The following is a 17496-nucleotide window of genomic DNA, read 5'->3' as shown; positions in this document are numbered from 1 at the left end:
GATGTTGCCCGCAAGGCAGTCTAGGCCATCTGGGGTGCTAGGTGCAGCTGAAGTCCCTGTCACAGGATCAGAGGCGCCTCTCCCTGCACTCCGCGCTACTGCGCACACAAAGGTGTCCTCTGTCGTTCTCAGCCCAGTTTAGGTTTAGGAACCTCAAGTCTCGCCAACAGGTGCCCAGTGTCTCAAATTTTCATAATCTGCACTTTGAGGTTGGCTTCAGAGTTGATGTGCGGCCGGATCTTGTACGGATGTTTCGGCTCGCGGCCATGTTGATTGGGCTCTCTAGTACCACCTCCAGGGTGTATTTTATTAAAATTTGAAATTAACAAAGATCACTTCGCAGTGTGTGCTGAAAACTGTACCCTATACATTAATTGGGTAATCCTTGTTGTCCAGCTGACCACGACTTCTTAAGGAAGAGGGGTGTCTTTGTTTTTTAATCAGTCCAACCTTTTTATCCAGCTTCCCCAAAACAGGTATTTCTGCAAGGGGAGTCTGAAATCCAAAATTCCCCAAAGCATTCTAAGTTTTCTGTCTGACTTCCCAACATAGACCAAAGCGGGGGGAGTGGTGGGGGGGTCTGAAAAATTAACCGATAAATCACCCTGTGTTTATTTTAAACCATAAGTGTGTGCGAAATCATCATTACCAATCTTGAAATCCTACTTCTATCCTTTTAAGCCTGCAGGAAAATCAAAATCGCACAAAAGTGCCTCCATTATTAATCAATATAATTATTTTGTGAAGTTAAATTTACAGAAAGTGAATAATTGCGATTGTGTCTTTTTAACTCACTTTTGTGATATATTTATGCTGAGAAAAGTTGAGCCACGGATAAAGTGGTTTTTAACATTTTCGTGCTCATTTCTATTACTTTTAATTTAAATAAATACCAATATATTTCCCCTACACTGGCCTGGTTCTTGGCTCATTGTCAGCTCATGGTAGAGGGATCCAAGGGGCATGATATGTGTCTGAGATAGGGCAAAAAAAAAAAGAATCTGTTAAATAGTTTGTTGCATAACCACGTGAGTGGGGAGAGAAGGAACTCCCCGTTTTGAGGGTGGCTTATTGACACTGTTACAACCCTCAGGAAGAGTATGTTATCAAACAAATTTGGACTTTGGAAAATCGGTCTGAGATTAGGCGCAGAGCCTCTAGGCATCAAGAATTGGGACTCAATCTGAAAGGCATTTGAATTTTCTCAAATAGGACTATTACAGGAATTATGCAAGGTAGAAGAAGTACCTATGAAGTGATTAGAAATAAGCATCTCAAGAACCATTGGGAATTTGTATAGTGAAGACGTTCTAACGCCCTGGTGAAGACCAGTGAGTAAGAGGTTGAAACACTCATTGACGATATTTTCAGGCTGAATGGACATTAAAGAATATCTATATGCATGACATAAAACTATTGTTGTTCGAATTCAACTTTTTTTAGTGTTATAATTGTTCATGTAAAATAGATGAATAGGTACATGGCGCATATGCCAGATACTGTGAACTTTAGTATTATGTCAGAAGAAGCTTCAAAACTGCTAAATAATCTTAAACTGATCGCTACAAATGGATGCAAGTTGTCCCGACCCCTTACAGCTACCATATTCCGAAGGAACAGATAAATACAATTTTAAGGGAGCATTGGTAAAGTTCATAAAAATGTCCCTCTATTTGGACTAACAGTATACCACAAAAGAAAGGGACAAGACTTGATATGATTTATCAAGTGCAACAAGTCACCAGTGTGATCCCTCTAGAAGAAGTACGCTATGCCTATTTAAGCTTCACAAAGGTGGTTTAAAAAAGGCCACCCCAGTGTGGGTCACATTGGTGCAGGCCTGTTTTGTAATTTTGTGTTTATTTTTTTTTGGTCAATTCACATAATTATCTATGGACTGTAACTTTACTGTTTCTACCCCTTTTAGATAGGTGGCACACCACCGCTATCTATGGACATGAGCCTTTATTAGGGATCGTGTAGTTCTTCCAGGGGTATATATAGGTCGTGAACATGATGCAGCAACTCTATATAGCAATCTACGTTTAAGGGTAGCCCAAACTCTGATATCTGGATCCTCCCAATCTATCTATGAGTGCAGCCACTCTGGTACTTAATGCATATTTCCAGTTTTGATTTGATCATCCCTTTTGCTGTATATTGTATAGGCGTTCATAAAACTGTCCCATACTTTGGTCTATAAAGTCTGGTACACCCCTAATTTCTATATGTGGCAGTGCAGAGTATGCACATGGCTAGTCAGAATGTGAGATTCCTTGCACAGCACTAACCATATGTTGCCGCTACCGACTTTTTTAGCATGTCATCCACAAATGTTTGCACGTATGTGCAGTTTTTAATTAACAGAGTTCTAATTCGGTATGTGCCAGGAAAAAAAAAAAGTGTTTCCGCCCGGTCTCGAACCGGGGACCTTTCGCGTGTTAGGCGAACGTGATAACCACTACACTACGGAAACTGCCATGTTAGCACTGAACAGTTTGACTTACTCTTCACACTCCTCCTTCTGTGATGTATGTTTTGGCCTTTCTTCAGCACTCAAAGCCTCCTTGTATTTCAGTTTCTCTTACTGTTGTTGGATAATTGTGTTGTAGCTTCACCAAAATCCTACCCCCATCAGGATAGTTTCTAAGAAGTTTGTGAAATATGGTGCCAAAGGAAAACTGTTACATGCACCCCTGCCCCAAATGTGTGCACGGCTCCCTTCCATGCCCCAAACTTCTCCCTATGCATAACCACCACATGGCACCACCCAATATCAATGGCCCCTCTTGCTTCAGGCACAAACATGACAGCATGTGCAGCTTCCATATCCACAGGCCCAAAGACGTAGGGTTTGCAAAATCCCCACCCAGATAAATACCTTGTCCCAGCCAGATCTGCGTTTACCCACCATACCCTGCAGTATATTATTAACCTGACCCATACATCTCAACCTCTTCGAGTTGCCCTGGCAAATTAAATCAGATTTAGCCAGAGAGAGTCCACTGAAATCAATGGGCTGGTGGGCGGGCTAGCCATATTTATGAACTGACTCCATAGTAAGTGACACCCCACGAAATGTGTTAATTGAGTGGTAGGCCTCACTTTTCTGTTAGGAATGGATGATGGCCCTCACGTTGATAGTTGGGTTCCCGGGGCACGGAGCGGGATAGGGTGGGGGGCGGCGGGAAAAGGGGAAGTGACAAGGCTAAGCACGGGCAAGGCAGTTGCAGGTAGGAGGTGTATGAATAACAACATGTTGCGTGTGACACCTGCCTCCTGTGTCTTTGTACTGCCCAGTGCTGGCCCTGGGGTAGAAGGTCCCTCACCCCGGGTCCACCCAGTGGCAACGAAGGAGAGACATCCTATGCGTGGGAGGCTACAGCGCCGGGAAGGCGAAGCGCATGGCAACGGAGGCCCAGGAGAGGGAGAACTACTGGTGGCCGTGGCAGTGAGGGCGTTGCCCTGCCTATGTATCGGAAGATGCAGGAGGCTGGATTGTGCCCGGGGGTCCGCAGCAGTGATTGCCAGTAGCAGTGGTGAGTGAGGGAAGGGAGCAGGGAACCAACGGTGCTTGTGCCTCGCTGCAGCTGTTAGAAGAAGCCCCTCCCTCCCACATCTCATAACCCCACGGTGCTGGTACCTCACATAGGTTCCAAGGGTGAAAGTGAGTGTGAGTTCTGTCCCGTCATCCGAGAAGCGGAGACCGACCGGAACCTTCTGTAGTGAATCGCTACTTCTGATATCTTATTCAAGAAGCCATGCCCAAGGGCATCGACCCCGCTACCCTCGCACAGGAAACAAGAGATGGATCCAGCATGCCTCATCGTCAGTGAAGGACTCAGATCAGGGCGGTGGAGATGGGCCAAAGAAAGAGGTCGCCTTGAATCGGAAGACGTCCATAGAGAAATAGACAGGCTTTTACTGGTGAAGGAGGAACTGGCTTTGTCTGAGGACAACCTACTACTAAAAGGACACAATATGGTGATCCCAGCTTCACTCCGAAGGAAAGTAGTGGAACTAGCACATGAGGGGCACCGAGGAATAGTGTCTACGAAACACATGTTGAGACAGAAGGTCTGGTTCCCCCAACTAGATGCGCTTTTGGGGGAGGTCTTGAAAGAGTGTCCGACCTGTTGCCTCATTACACCCAACAGACATCCAGAGCGTTATCGGATGTCTGCGTTATCGGAGGGGGTGTGGGAAGCAGTGGCGGCTGACTTCTTTGGTCTCATCGAAGGGAGAAAATACATCCTAGCCATAATGGACAAGTACCCCAGCTATTTAGAGGCGCAGAGAGTCTCCACGGCAGCTCACTATGTCATCCGAGCCCTGGACCACATTTTCACAGTATATGGCATTTCCCAAAAAGTGAAGACAGATAATGTATCTCCATACGCTGGCCAAGACTTTGAGCGCTTCAGTGAATACATGGGGTTTCATCACCAGAAGATCATGCTGTTATGGCCTCAAGCAAACGGCATGATTGAGCGTTTCATGGCAAACCTCAAACAAGTGCTACAGGTGGCCCAGTAAACTGGACAACCCTACGAGCATGTCTTCCATCAACTGCTCAGGGACTATTGGAGCACTGCACACAGCTCCACAGGAAAAGCCCAGCAGAGGTCCTGTTTGGGAGAAATGTTCGGTCCCGGCTGCCACAGCATGGCCCCCAAGACACCATGCGACCTGAGGATAGTGAAATGAGAGATCACGACCAGAACGCCAAGCAGAGAATAAAGGACTATGCAGACATTCGCAGGAAAGCCAAGGACTGCATGCTAGAAGTTGAAGAGGTAGTAACGATGAAGCAGCCACAAACCCACAAACACATGGCAATGTTCAAGGATGATCTCCTAGTGATTACTGCACGAAAGGGTTCAATGGTTACGGCCCAGGGCGACCGTGGGTCCACCACCTGCAACTCCTCACATTTCAAACGGTTTCCACTAGCCACCCCACGGCGGGCAAGGGGAAGAGGGGACATGTCTGATGAACACCATGAGGACGATTCATATCATGGAGACCGAGAAGACTCTGACACCTCTGGTGTGGAATACACTGGGGAGCCGGCAGGAAGAATGGTGCGAGAGACAGAGAACTCGAGACCCCAAAGAGCAAGAAACAAACTGCAATGTCTCATTGAAGAAATGGTCTGAGGCGCACCATCCCAGGCACATGTTGCACCCCCTTTGGGGTAATTGTTTAATTTGCGGGGATGTCCCATTGACAGTTGGGTTCTGGGGCATGGGGCGGGGGTAACAGGGGAACTGATGAAGGCTAAGCATGGGCAAGGCAGTGGCATGTAGGAGGTGTATGAATAAAGATGTGTTGCGTTTGACACCTGCCTCCTGTGTCTTTGTACTGTGCAGTGCCGGCACCAGGGCAGGAGGTCCCTCACCCCGGGCCCAACACAATGGCCTGTATGTGATGATGCCATGAGCGAGGCAATGGACAAGTCAGCCTGCGCTGCACGACACACACCTGATCAACATTATGTATGGAAAATGGTGCAGACCATAACAACGTGTAAGAACGGGTTATTTTGTATAGTGCAGAATTATGTATTGTCAGCTGGAAAATGTCCCGACAGTTTTCAGATATAAGCCAGCCACATGGTGGTTGGTATATGTGAATTTAGTATGTAATACGTTTTCAGGAACTGCTAAGAACCAGCCTAAATACCAATACCAGTAATTGTCACATAGAACAGACTTCAGACACTTACGTGGGCAACTACCACCAAGTAGGTAAGATACCACCTGTCCAGTGACAGATGCACCCTGGTGGATCCACCCTGGTGCACAAGGCATCCTAGTTCGAGAGAAGTGTGAGAGAATTCCTAGACTTCACTGTGAATGATCCTATGGTTAAGAGACCATAGTAACTACATTGAAAAATGTAATCTCCATAAAAGAAGCACTTGACTTCTGAAGTGAATTCATTTTCATAATCAATGACTCAGGCCATGTTCTTTCACTTTAAGTATCCTGGTTCTTCCCTTATCTGCTCAAGGCTCACCCCCTTCACTCACCTGGTCTCTATCTCTTTCCCCTCCACCTGTCTTTCTAGTCTCTACTCATTGGCTCTCATTTCCTCACTACCGTAAATGCCTCTTTTTTGCAACTTTTCCAATACACCTCTAGCAACTCTGTCCTTGTCTCACCTCTAGCCCTTCCAATCTGCTGATTATCCCCTATTCCGCCCTATTGCATCTTTCCCTTTGAATTATCCCATTCACTCTCACCTTCATGGCTGTCCTACTCTCACTTTTATCTATCTCTATCTATGGTTCCACGCCACTCATAGCTCAGGGTCTTTCTCCCACTGCAACCTCAATCCTTGTTTTGTTATCAACTTTATCTTTACCAATTCCACTCTGGCACCAATGCCAGACTCGCGTCTATGTCCTTTCATCTAAATAAGTTTCCCCATGTTAATTTTCATCAATAAAATTACATTGTGGCCTTTCATCGTTTTGTTAATATATAGGGGGTGTCACCCCATAGTCCACAATACCCCCAGCCCTATGCTGCCTTTCTTAATACATATGCATGCCTTGTCATCACCACCATGCAATGCTGTCAAAGTCAATTTCCACAAGGTAATTTATTTTGATGAAAGATGGCATATGTCAGACTATCACCTACATTCCTCCCAGTATCACACCTCCAACTCTCCTTGTTTCTTCCCTTCTTCTATCCTCTCATTCTCTCATGATATTCTCTTATTATCCCTATAATCTCCATCAGTTTGGTTTCCTCTCAACTACATCAAGTCTTCTTCCTCTTTTTCCCTCTACTATTTTGCTCTCATCTGTCAACCCAGCTCTCTCAGAGTCCTGGTGGCCTCTGGGCTCTGTGGGTTTTCCGGCGTGTGCCTCTCTGCTCCAGGAGCCGCCGCCATAGGTTGTTACCGTGGCAAGACCCAGTGGTCGGGTCTCTCCTCCGTTCCGTTCTGCCCTCAGAAACACCACTCAGTTCCTCGGGTGTCCTGGCTGGTGTATGCTGATCTCCCCAGTAGTTGGGGGACTGGTTGCTCCGCCTTCGCCTCCCGGGAGTGACGGGCTGCGATCCTCCATGCCACACAGAGGAGGAGCCGTTATGCCTGGGGCTCCCCCGGTGTGGTGAGCCGATCCGCAGCCTCCCTGCTGGCTCCCTCGATGTCCGGGAGTCGGGTAAGGCTCTTGCCAATTCCGCTTTGATGTTGCCCGCAAGGCAGTCTAGGCCATCTGGGGTGCTAGGTGCAGCTGAAGTCCCTGTCACAGGATCAGAGGCGCCTCTCCCTGCACTCCGCGCTACTGCGCACACAAAGGTGTCCTCTGTCGTTCTCAGCCCAGTTTAGGTTTAGGAACCTCAAGTCTCGCCAACAGGTGCCCAGTGTCTCAAATTTTCATAATCTGCACTTTGAGGTTGGCTTCAGAGTTGATGTGCGGCCGGATCTTGTACGGATGTTTCGGCTCGCGGCCATGTTGATTGGGCTCTCTAGTACCACCTCCAGGGTGTATTTTATTAAAATTTGAAATTAACAAAGATCACTTCGCAGTGTGTGCTGAAAACTGTACTCTATAAATTAATTGGGTAATCCTTGTTGTCCAGCTGACCACGACTTCTTAAGGAAGAGGGGTGTCTTTGTTTTTTAATCAGTCCAACCTTTTTATCCAGCTTCCCCAAAACAGGTATTTCTGCAAGGGGAGTCTGAAATCCAAAATTCCCCAAAGCATTCTAAGTTTTCTGTCTGACTTCCCAACATAGACCAAAGCGGGGGGAGTGGTGGGGGGGTCTGAAAAATTAACCGATAAATCACCCTGTGTTTATTTTAAATCATAAGTGTGTGCGAAATCATCATTACCAATCTTGAAATCCTACTTCTATCCTTTTAAGCCTGCAGAAAAATCAAAATCGCACAAAAGTGCCTCCATTATTAATCAATATAATTATTTTGTGAAGTTAAATTTACAGAAAGTGAATAATTGCGATTGTGTCTTTTTAACTCACTTTTGTGATATATTTATGCTGAGAAAAGTTGAGCCACGGATAAAGTGGTTTTTAACATTTTCTTGCTCATTTCTATTACTTTTAATTTAAATAAATACCAATATATTTCCCCTACACTGGCCTGGTTCTTGGCTCATTGTCAGCTCATGGTAGAGGGATCCAAGGGGCATGATATGTGTCTGAGATAGGGCAAAAAAAAAAAGAATCTGTTAAATAGTTTGTTGCATAACCACGTGAGTGGGGAGAGAAGGAACTCCCCGTTTTGAGGGTGGCTTATCGACACTGTTACAACCCTCAGGAAGAGTATGTTATCAAACAAATTTGGACTTTGGAAAATCGGTCTGAGATTAGGCGCAGAGCCTCTAGGCATCAAGAATTGGGACTCAATCTGAAAGGCATTTGAATTTTCTCAAATAGGACTATTACAGGAATTATGCAAGGTAGAAGAAGTACCTATGAAGTGATTAGAAATAAGCATCTCAAGAACCATTGGGAATTTGTATAGTGAAGACGTTCTAACGCCCTGGTGAAGACCAGTGAGTAAGAGGTTGAAACACTCATTGACGATATTTTCAGGCTGAATGGACATTAAAGAATATCTATATGCATTACATAAAACTATTGTTGTTCGAATTCAACTTTTTTTAGTGTTATAATTGTTCATGTAAAATAGATGAATAGGTACATGGCGCATATGCCAGATACTGTGAACTTTAGTATTATGTCAGAAGAAGCTTCAAAACTGCTAAATAATCTTAAACTGATCGCTACAAATGGATGCAAGTTGTCCCGACCCCTTACAGCTACCATATTCCGAAGGAACAGATAAATACAATTTTAAGGGAGCATTGGTAAAGTTCATAAAAATGTCCCTCTATTTGGACTAACAGTATACCACAAAAGAAAGGGACAAGACTTGATATGATTTATCAAGTGCAACAAGTCACCAGTGTGATCCCTCTAGAAGAAGTACGCTATGCCTATTTAAGCTTCACAAAGGTGGTTTAAAAAAGGCCACCCCAGTGTGGGTCACATTGGTGCAGGCCTGTTTTGTAATTTTGTGTTTATTTTTTTTTGGTCAATTCACATAATTATCTATGGACTGTAACTTTACTGTTTCTACCCCTTTTAGATAGGTGGCACACCACCGCTATCTATGGACATGAGCCTTTATTAGGGATCGTGTAGTTCTTCCAGGGGTATATATAGGTCGTGAACATGATGCAGCAACTCTATATAGCAATCTACGTTTAAGGGTAGCCCAAACTCTGATATCTGGATCCTCCCAATCTATCTATGAGTGCAGCCACTCTGGTACTTAATGCATATTTCCAGTTTTGATTTGATCATCCCTTTTGCTGTATATTGTATAGGCGTTCATAAAACTGTCCCATACTTTGGTCTATAAAGTCTGGTACACCCCTAATTTCTATATGTGGCAGTGCAGAGTATGCACATGGCTAGTCAGAATGTGAGATTCCTTGCACAGCACTAAGCATATGTTGCCGCTACCGACTTTTTTAGCATGTCATCCACAAATGTTTGCACGTATGTGCAGTTTTTAATTAACAGAGTTCTAATTCGGTATGTGCCAGGAAAAAAAAAAGTGTTTCCGCCCGGTCTCGAACCGGGGACCTTTCGCGTGTTAGGCGAACGTGATAACCACTACACTACGGAAACTGCCATGTTAGCACTGAACAGTTTGACTTACTCTTCACACTCCTCCTTCTGTGATGTATGTTTTGGCCTGTTTTCAGCACTCAAAGCCTCCTTGTATTTCAGTTTCTCTTACTGTTGTTGGATAATTGTGTTGTAGCTTCACCAAAATCCTACCCCCATCAGGATAGTTTCTAAGAAGTTTGTGAAATATGGTGCCAAAGGAAAACTGTTACATGCACCCCTGCCCCAAATGTGTGCACGGCTCCCTTCCATGCCCCAAACTTCTCCCTATGCATAACCACCACATGGCACCACCCAATATCAATGGCCCCTCTTGCTTCAGGCACAAACATGACAGCATGTGTAGCTTCCATATCCACAGGCCCAAAGACGTAGGGTTTGCAAAATCCCCACCCAGATAAATACCTTGTCCCAGCCAGATCTGCGTTTACCCACCATACCCTGCAGTATATTATTAACCTGACCCATACATCTCAACCTCTTCGAGTTGCCCTGGCAAATTAAATCAGATTTAGCCAGAGAGAGTCCACTGAAATCAATGGGCTGGTGGGCGGGCTAGCCATATTTATGAACTGACTCCATAGTAAGTGACACCCCACGAAATGTGTTAATTGAGTGGTAGGCCTCACTTTTCTGTTAGGAATGGATGATGGCCCTCACGTTGATAGTTGGGTTCCCGGGGCACGGAGCGGGATAGGGTGGGGGGCGGTGGGAAAAGGGGAAGTGACAAGGATAAGCACGGGCAAGGCAGTTGCAGGTAGGAGGTGTATGAATAACAACATGTTGCGTGTGACACCTGCCTCCTGTGTCTTTGTACTGCCCAGTGCTGGCCCGGGGGTAGAAGGTCCCTCACCCCGGGTCCACCCAGTGGCAACGAAGGAGAGACATCCTATGCGTGGGAGGCTACAGCGCCGGGAAGGCGAAGCGCATGGCAACGGAGGCCCAGGAGAGGGAGAACTACTGGTGGCCGTGGCAGTGAGGGCGTTGCCCTGCCTATGTATCGGAAGATGCAGGAGGCTGGATTGTGCCCGGGGGTCCGCAGCAGTGATTGCCAGTAGCAGTGGTGAGTGAGGGAAGGGAGCAGGGAACCAACGGTGCTTGTGCCTCGCTGCAGCTGTTAGAAGAAGCCCCTCCCTCCCACATCTCATAACCCCACGGTGCTGGTACCTCACATAGGTTCCAAGGGTGAAAGTGAGTGTGAGTTCTGTCCCGTCATCCGAGAAGCGGAGACCGACCGGAACCTTCTGTAGTGAATCGCTACTTCTGATATCTTATTCAAGAAGCCATGCCCAAGGGCATCGACCCCGCTACCCTCGCACAGGAAACAAGAGATGGATCCAGCATGCCTCATCGTCAGTGAAGGACTCAGATCAGGGCGGTGGAGATGGGCCAAAGAAAGAGGTCGCCTTGAATCGGAAGACGTCCATAGAGAAATAGACAGGCTTTTACTGGTGAAGGAGGAACTGGCCTTGTCTGAGGACAACCTACTACTAAAAGGACACAATATGGTGATCCCAGCTTCACTCCGAAGGAAAGTAGTGGAACTAGCACATGAGGGGCACCGAGGAATAGTGTCTACGAAACACATGTTGAGACAGAAGGTCTGGTTCCCCCAACTAGATGCGCTTTTGGGGGAGGTCTTGAAAGAGTGTCCGACCTGTTGCCTCATTACACCCAACAGACATCCAGAGCGTTATCGGATGTCTGCGTTACCGGAGGGGGTGTGGGAAGCAGTGGCGGCTGACTTCTTTGGTCTCATCGAAGGGAGAAAATACATCCTAGCCATAATGGACAAGTACCCCAGCTATTTAGAGGCGCAGAGAGTCTCCACGGCAGCTCACTATGTCATCCGAGTCCTGGACCACATTTTCACAGCATATGGCATTTCCCAAAAAGTGAAGACAGATAATGTATCTCCATACGCTGGCCAAGACTTTGAGCGCTTCAGTGAATACATGGGGTTTCATCACCAGAAGATCATGCTGTTATGGCCTCAAGCAAACGGCATGATTGAGCGTTTCATGGCAAACCTCAAACAAGTGCTACAGGTGGCCCAGTAAACTGGACAACCCTACGAGCATGTCTTTCATCAACTGCTCAGGGACTATTGGAGCACTGCACACAGCTCCACAGGAAAAGCCCAGCAGAGGTCCTGTTTGGGAGAAATGTTCGGTCCCGGCTGCCACAGCATGGCCCCCAAGACACCATGCGACCTGAGGATAGTGAAATGAGAGATCACGACCAGAACGCCAAGCAGAGAATAAAGGACTATGCAGACATTCGCAGGAAAGCCAAGGACTGCATGCTAGAAGTTGAAGAGGTAGTGACGATGAAGCAGCCACAAACCCACAAACACATGGCAATGTTCAAGGATGATCTCCTAGTGATTACTGCATGAAAGGGTTCAATGGTTACGGCCCAGGGCGACCGTGGGTCCACCACCTGCAACTCCTCACATTTCAAACGGTTTCCACTAGCCACCCCACGGCGGGCAAGGGGAAGAGGGGACATGTCTGATGAACACCATGAGGACGATTCATATCATGGAGACCGAGAAGACTCTGACACCTCTGGTGTGGAATACACTGGGGAGCCGGCAGGAAGAATGGTGCGAGAGACAGAGAACTCGAGACCCCAGAGAGCAAGAAACAAACTGCAATGTCTCATTGAAGAAATGGTCTGAGGCGCACCATCCCAGGCACATGTTGCACCCCCTTTGGGGTAATTGTTTAATTTGCGGGGATGTCCCATTGACAGTTGGGTTCTGGGGCATGGGGCGGGGTAACAGGGGAACTGATGAAGGCTAAGCATGGGCAAGGCAGTGGCATGTAGGAGGTGTATGAATAAAGATGTGTTGCGTTTGACACCTGCCTCCCGTGTCTTTGTACTGTGCAGTGCCGGCACCAGGGCAGGAGGTCCCTCACCCCGGGCCCAACACAATGGCCTGCATGTGATGATGCCATGAGCGAGGCAATGGACAAGTCAGCCTGCGCTGCACGACACACACCTGATCAACATTATGTATGGAAAATGGTGCAGACCATAACAACGTGTAAGAACGGGTTATTTTGTATAGTGCAGAATTATGTATTGTCAGCTGGAAAATGTCCCGACAGTTTTCAGATATAAGCCAGCCACATGGTGGTTGGTATATGTGAATTTAGTATGTAATACGTTTTCAGGAACTGCTAAGAACCAGCCTAAATACCAATACCAGTAATTGTCACATAGAACAGACTTCAGACACTTACGTGGGCAACTACCACCAAGTAGGTAAGATACCACCTGTCCAGTGACAGATGCACCCTGGTGGATCCACCCTGGTGCACAAGGCATCCTAGTTCGAGAGAAGTGTGAGAGAATTCCTAGACTTCACTGTGAATGATCCTATGGTTAAGAGACCATAGTAACTACATTGAAAAATGTAATCTCCATAAAAGAAGCACTTGACTTCTGAAGTGAATTCATTTTCATAATCAATGACTCAGGCCATGTTCTTTCACTTTAAGTATCCTGGTTCTTCCCTTATCTGCTCAAGGCTCACCCCCTTCACTCACCTGGTCTCTATCTCTTTCCCCTCCACCTGTCTTTCTAGTCTCTACTCATTGGCTCTCATTTCCTCACTACCGTAAATGCCTCTTTTTTGCAACTTTTCCAATACACCTCTAGCAACTCTGTCCTTGTCTCACCTCTAGCCCTTCCAATCTGCTGATTATCCCCTATTCCGCCCTATTGCATCTTTCCCTTTGAATTATCCCATTCACTCTCACCTTCATGGCTGTCCTACTCTCACTTTTATCTATCTCTATCTATGGTTCCACGCCACTCATAGCTCAGGGTCTTTCTCCCACTGCAACCTCAATCCTTGTTTTGTTATCAACTTTATCTTTACCAATTCCACTCTGGCACCAATGCCAGACTCGCGTCTATATCCTTTCATCTAAATAAGTTTCCCCATGTTAATTTTCATCAATAAAATTACATTGTGGCCTTTCATCGTTTTGTTAATATATAGGGGGTGTCACCCCATAGTCCACAATACCCCCAGCCCTATGCTGCCTTTCTTAATACATATGCATGCCTTGTCATCACCACCATGCAATGCTGTCAAAGTCAATTTCCACAAGGTAATTTATTTTGATGAAAGATGGCATATGTCAGACTATCACCTACATTCCTCCCAGTATCACACCTCCAACTCTCCTTGTTTCTTCCCTTCTTCTATCCTCTCATTCTCTCATGATATTCTCTTATTATCCCTATAATCTCCATCAGTTTGGTTTCCTCTCAACTACATCAAGTCTTCTTCCTCTTTTTCCTTCTACTATTTTGCTCTCATCTGTCAACCCAGCTCTCTCAGAGTCCTGGTGGCCTCTGGGCTCTGTGGGTTTTCCGGCGTGTGCCTCTCTGCTCCAGGAGCCGCCGCCATAGGTTGTTACCGTGGCAAGACCCAGTGGTCGGGTCTCTCCTCCGTTCCGTTCTGCCCTCAGAAACACCACTCAGTTCCTCGGGTGTCCTGGCTGGTGTATGCTGATCTCCCCAGTAGTTGGGGGACTGGTTGCTCCGCCTTCGCCTCCCGGGAGTGACGGGCTGCGATCCTCCATGCCACACAGAGGAGGAGCCGTTATGCCCGGGGCTCCCCCGGTGTGGTGAGCCGATCTGCAGCCTCCCTGCTGGCTCCCTCGATGTCCGGGAGTCGGGTAAGGCTCTTGCCAATTCCGCTTTGATGTTGCCCGCAAGGCAGTCTAGGCCATCTGGGGTGCTAGGTGCAGCTGAAGTCCCTGTCACAGGATCAGAGGCGCCTCTCCCTGCACTCCGCGCTACTGCGCACACAAAGGTGTCCTCTGTCGTTCTCAGCCCAGTTTAGGTTTAGGAACCTCAAGTCTCGCCAACAGGTGCCCAGTGTCTCAAATTTTCATAATCTGCACTTTGAGGTTGGCTTCAGAGTTGATGTGCGGCCGGATCTTGTACGGATGTTTCGGCTCGCGGCCATGTTGATTGGGCTCTCTAGTACCACCTCCAGGGTGTATTTTATTAAAATTTGAAATTAACAAAGATCACTTCGCAGTGTGTGCTGAAAACTGTACCCTATACATTAATTGGGTAATCCTTGTTGTCCAGCTGACCACGACTTCTTAAGGAAGAGGGGTGTCTTTGTTTTTTAATCAGTCCAACCTTTTTATCCAGCTTCCCCAAAACAGGTATTTCTGCAAGGGGAGTCTGAAATCCAAAATTCCCCAAAGCATTCTAAGTTTTCTGTCTGACTTCCCAACATAGACCAAAGCGGGGGGAGTGGTGGGGGGGTCTGAAAAATTAACCGATAAATCACCCTGTGTTTATTTTAAACCATAAGTGTGTGCGAAATCATCATTACCAATCTTGAAATCCTACTTCTATCCTTTTAAGCCTGCAGGAAAATCAAAATCGCACAAAAGTGCCTCCATTATTAATCAATATAATTATTTTGTGAAGTTAAATTTACAGAAAGTGAATAATTGCGATTGTGTCTTTTTAACTCACTTTTGTGATATATTTATGCTGAGAAAAGTTGAGCCACGGATAAAGTGGTTTTTAACATTTTCGTGCTCATTTCTATTACTTTTAATTTAAATAAATACCAATATATTTCCCCTACACTGGCCTGGTTCTTGGCTCATTGTCAGCTCATGGTAGAGGGATCCAAGGGGCATGATATGTGTCTGAGATAGGGCAAAAAAAAAAAGAATCTGTTAAATAGTTTGTTGCATAACCACGTGAGTGGGGAGAGAAGGAACTCCCCGTTTTGAGGGTGGCTTATCGACACTGTTACAACCCTCAGGAAGAGTATGTTATCAAACAAATTTGGACTTTGGAAAATCGGTCTGAGATTAGGCGCAGAGCCTCTAGGCATCAAGAATTGGGACTCAATCTGAAAGGCATTTGAATTTTCTCAAATAGGACTATTACAGGAATTATGCAAGGTAGAAGAAGTACCTATGAAGTGATTAGAAATAAGCATCTCAAGAACCATTGGGAATTTGTATAGTGAAGACGTTCTAACGCCCTGGTGAAGACCAGTGAGTAAGAGGTTGAAACACTCATTGACGATATTTTCAGGCTGAATGGACATTAAAGAATATCTATATGCATGACATAAAACTATTGTTGTTCGAATTCAACTTTTTTTAGTGTTATAATTGTTCATGTAAAATAGATGAATAGGTACATGGCGCATATGCCAGATACTGTGAACTTTAGTATTATGTCAGAAGAAGCTTCAAAACTGCTAAATAATCTTAAACTGATCGCTACAAATGGATGCAAGTTGTCCCGACCCCTTACATCTACCATATTCCGAAGGAACAGATAAATACAATTTTAAGGGAGCATTGGTAAAGTTCATAAAAATGTCCCTCTATTTGGACTAACAGCATACCACAAAAGAAAGGGACAAGACTTGATATGATTTATCAAGTGCAACAGGTCACCAGTGTGATCCCTCTAGAAGAAGTACGCTATGCCTATTTAAGCTTCACAAAGGTGGTTTAAAAAAGGCCACCCCAGTGTGGGTCACATTGGTGCAGGCCTGTTTTGTAATTTTGTGTTTATTTTTTTTTGGTCAATTCACATAATTATCTATGGACTGTAACTTTACTGTTTCTACCCCTTTTAGATAGGTGGCACACCACCGCTATCTATGGACATGAGCCTTTATTAGGGATCGTGTAGTTCTTCCAGGGGTATATATAGGTCGTGAACATGATGCAGCAACTCTATATAGCAATCTACGTTTAAGGGTAGCCCAAACTCTGATATCTGGATCCTCCCAATCTATCTATGAGTGCAGCCACTCTGGTACTTAATGCATATTTCCAGTTTTGATTTGATCATCCCTTTTGCTGTATATTGTATAGGCGTTCATAAAACTGTCCCATACTTTGGTCTATAAAGTCTGGTACACCCCTAATTTCTATATGTGGCAGTGCAGAGTATGCACATGGCTAGTCAGAATGTGAGATTCCTTGCACAGCACTAACCATATGTTGCCGCTACCGACTTTTTTAGCATGTCATCCACAAATGTTTGCACGTATGTGCAGTTTTTAATTAACAGAGTTCTAATTCGGTATGTGCCAGGAAAAAAAAAAAGTGTTTCCGCCCGGTCTCGAACCGGGGACCTTTCGCGTGTTAGGCGAACGTGATAACCACTACACTACGGAAACTGCCATGTTAGCACTGAACAGTTTGACTTACTCTTCACACTCCTCCTTCTGTGATGTATGTTTTGGCCTGTTTTCAGCACTCAAAGCCTCCTTGTATTTCAGTTTCTCTTACTGTTGTTGGATAATTGTGTTGTAGCTTCACCAAAATCCTACCCCCATCAGGATAGTTTCTAAGAAGTTTGTGAAATATGGTGCCAAAGGAAAACTGTTACATGCACCCCTGCCCCAAATGTGTGCACGGCTCCCTTCCATGCCCCAAACTTCTCCCTATGCATAACCACCACATGGCACCACCCAATATCAATGGCCCCTCTTGCTTCAGGCACAAACATGACAGCATGTGTAGCTTCCATATCCACAGGCCCAAAGACGTAGGGTTTGCAAAATCCCCACCCAGATAAATACCTTGTCCCAGCCAGATCTGCGTTTACCCACCATACCCTGCAGTATATTATTAACCTGACCCATACATCTCAACCTCTTCGAGTTGCCCTGGCAAATTAAATCAGATTTAGCCAGAGAGAGTCCACTGAAATCAATGGGCTGGTGGGCGGGCTAGCCATATTTATGAACTGACTCCATAGTAAGTGACACCCCACGAAATGTGTTAATTGAGTG

The 17496-nt window shown here is 45.8% G+C and overlaps 3 non-coding genes across 3 annotated transcripts; all 3 read right to left on the bottom strand.

Annotated features, from left to right (window-relative positions):
• Positions 1-2403: 2403 nt before the first annotated feature.
• TRNAV-AAC (transfer RNA valine (anticodon AAC)) lies at positions 2404-2476 on the bottom strand. Its single transcript has one exon. It is a non-coding gene; the product is annotated as a tRNA-Val (tRNA).
• A 7128-nt stretch (positions 2477-9604) lies between these two features.
• Positions 9605-9677, bottom strand: TRNAV-AAC (transfer RNA valine (anticodon AAC)). The gene has a single exon. It is a non-coding gene; the product is annotated as a tRNA-Val (tRNA).
• Positions 9678-16805: 7128 nt separating this feature from the next.
• On the bottom strand, positions 16806-16878 carry TRNAV-AAC (transfer RNA valine (anticodon AAC)). The gene has a single exon. It is a non-coding gene; the product is annotated as a tRNA-Val (tRNA).
• Between the last annotated feature and the right edge of the window lie 618 nt (positions 16879-17496).

Source organism: Ambystoma mexicanum (assembly GCF_040938575.1).
Source record: "Ambystoma mexicanum isolate Mex_15411 chromosome 12 unlocalized genomic scaffold, UKY_AmexF1_1 Mex_chr12_unloc.2, whole genome shotgun sequence".
In the NCBI taxonomy this organism is placed as follows: Eukaryota; Metazoa; Chordata; class Amphibia; order Caudata; family Ambystomatidae; genus Ambystoma; species Ambystoma mexicanum.
This window is presented reverse-complemented; position numbering and strand designations above follow the sequence as displayed.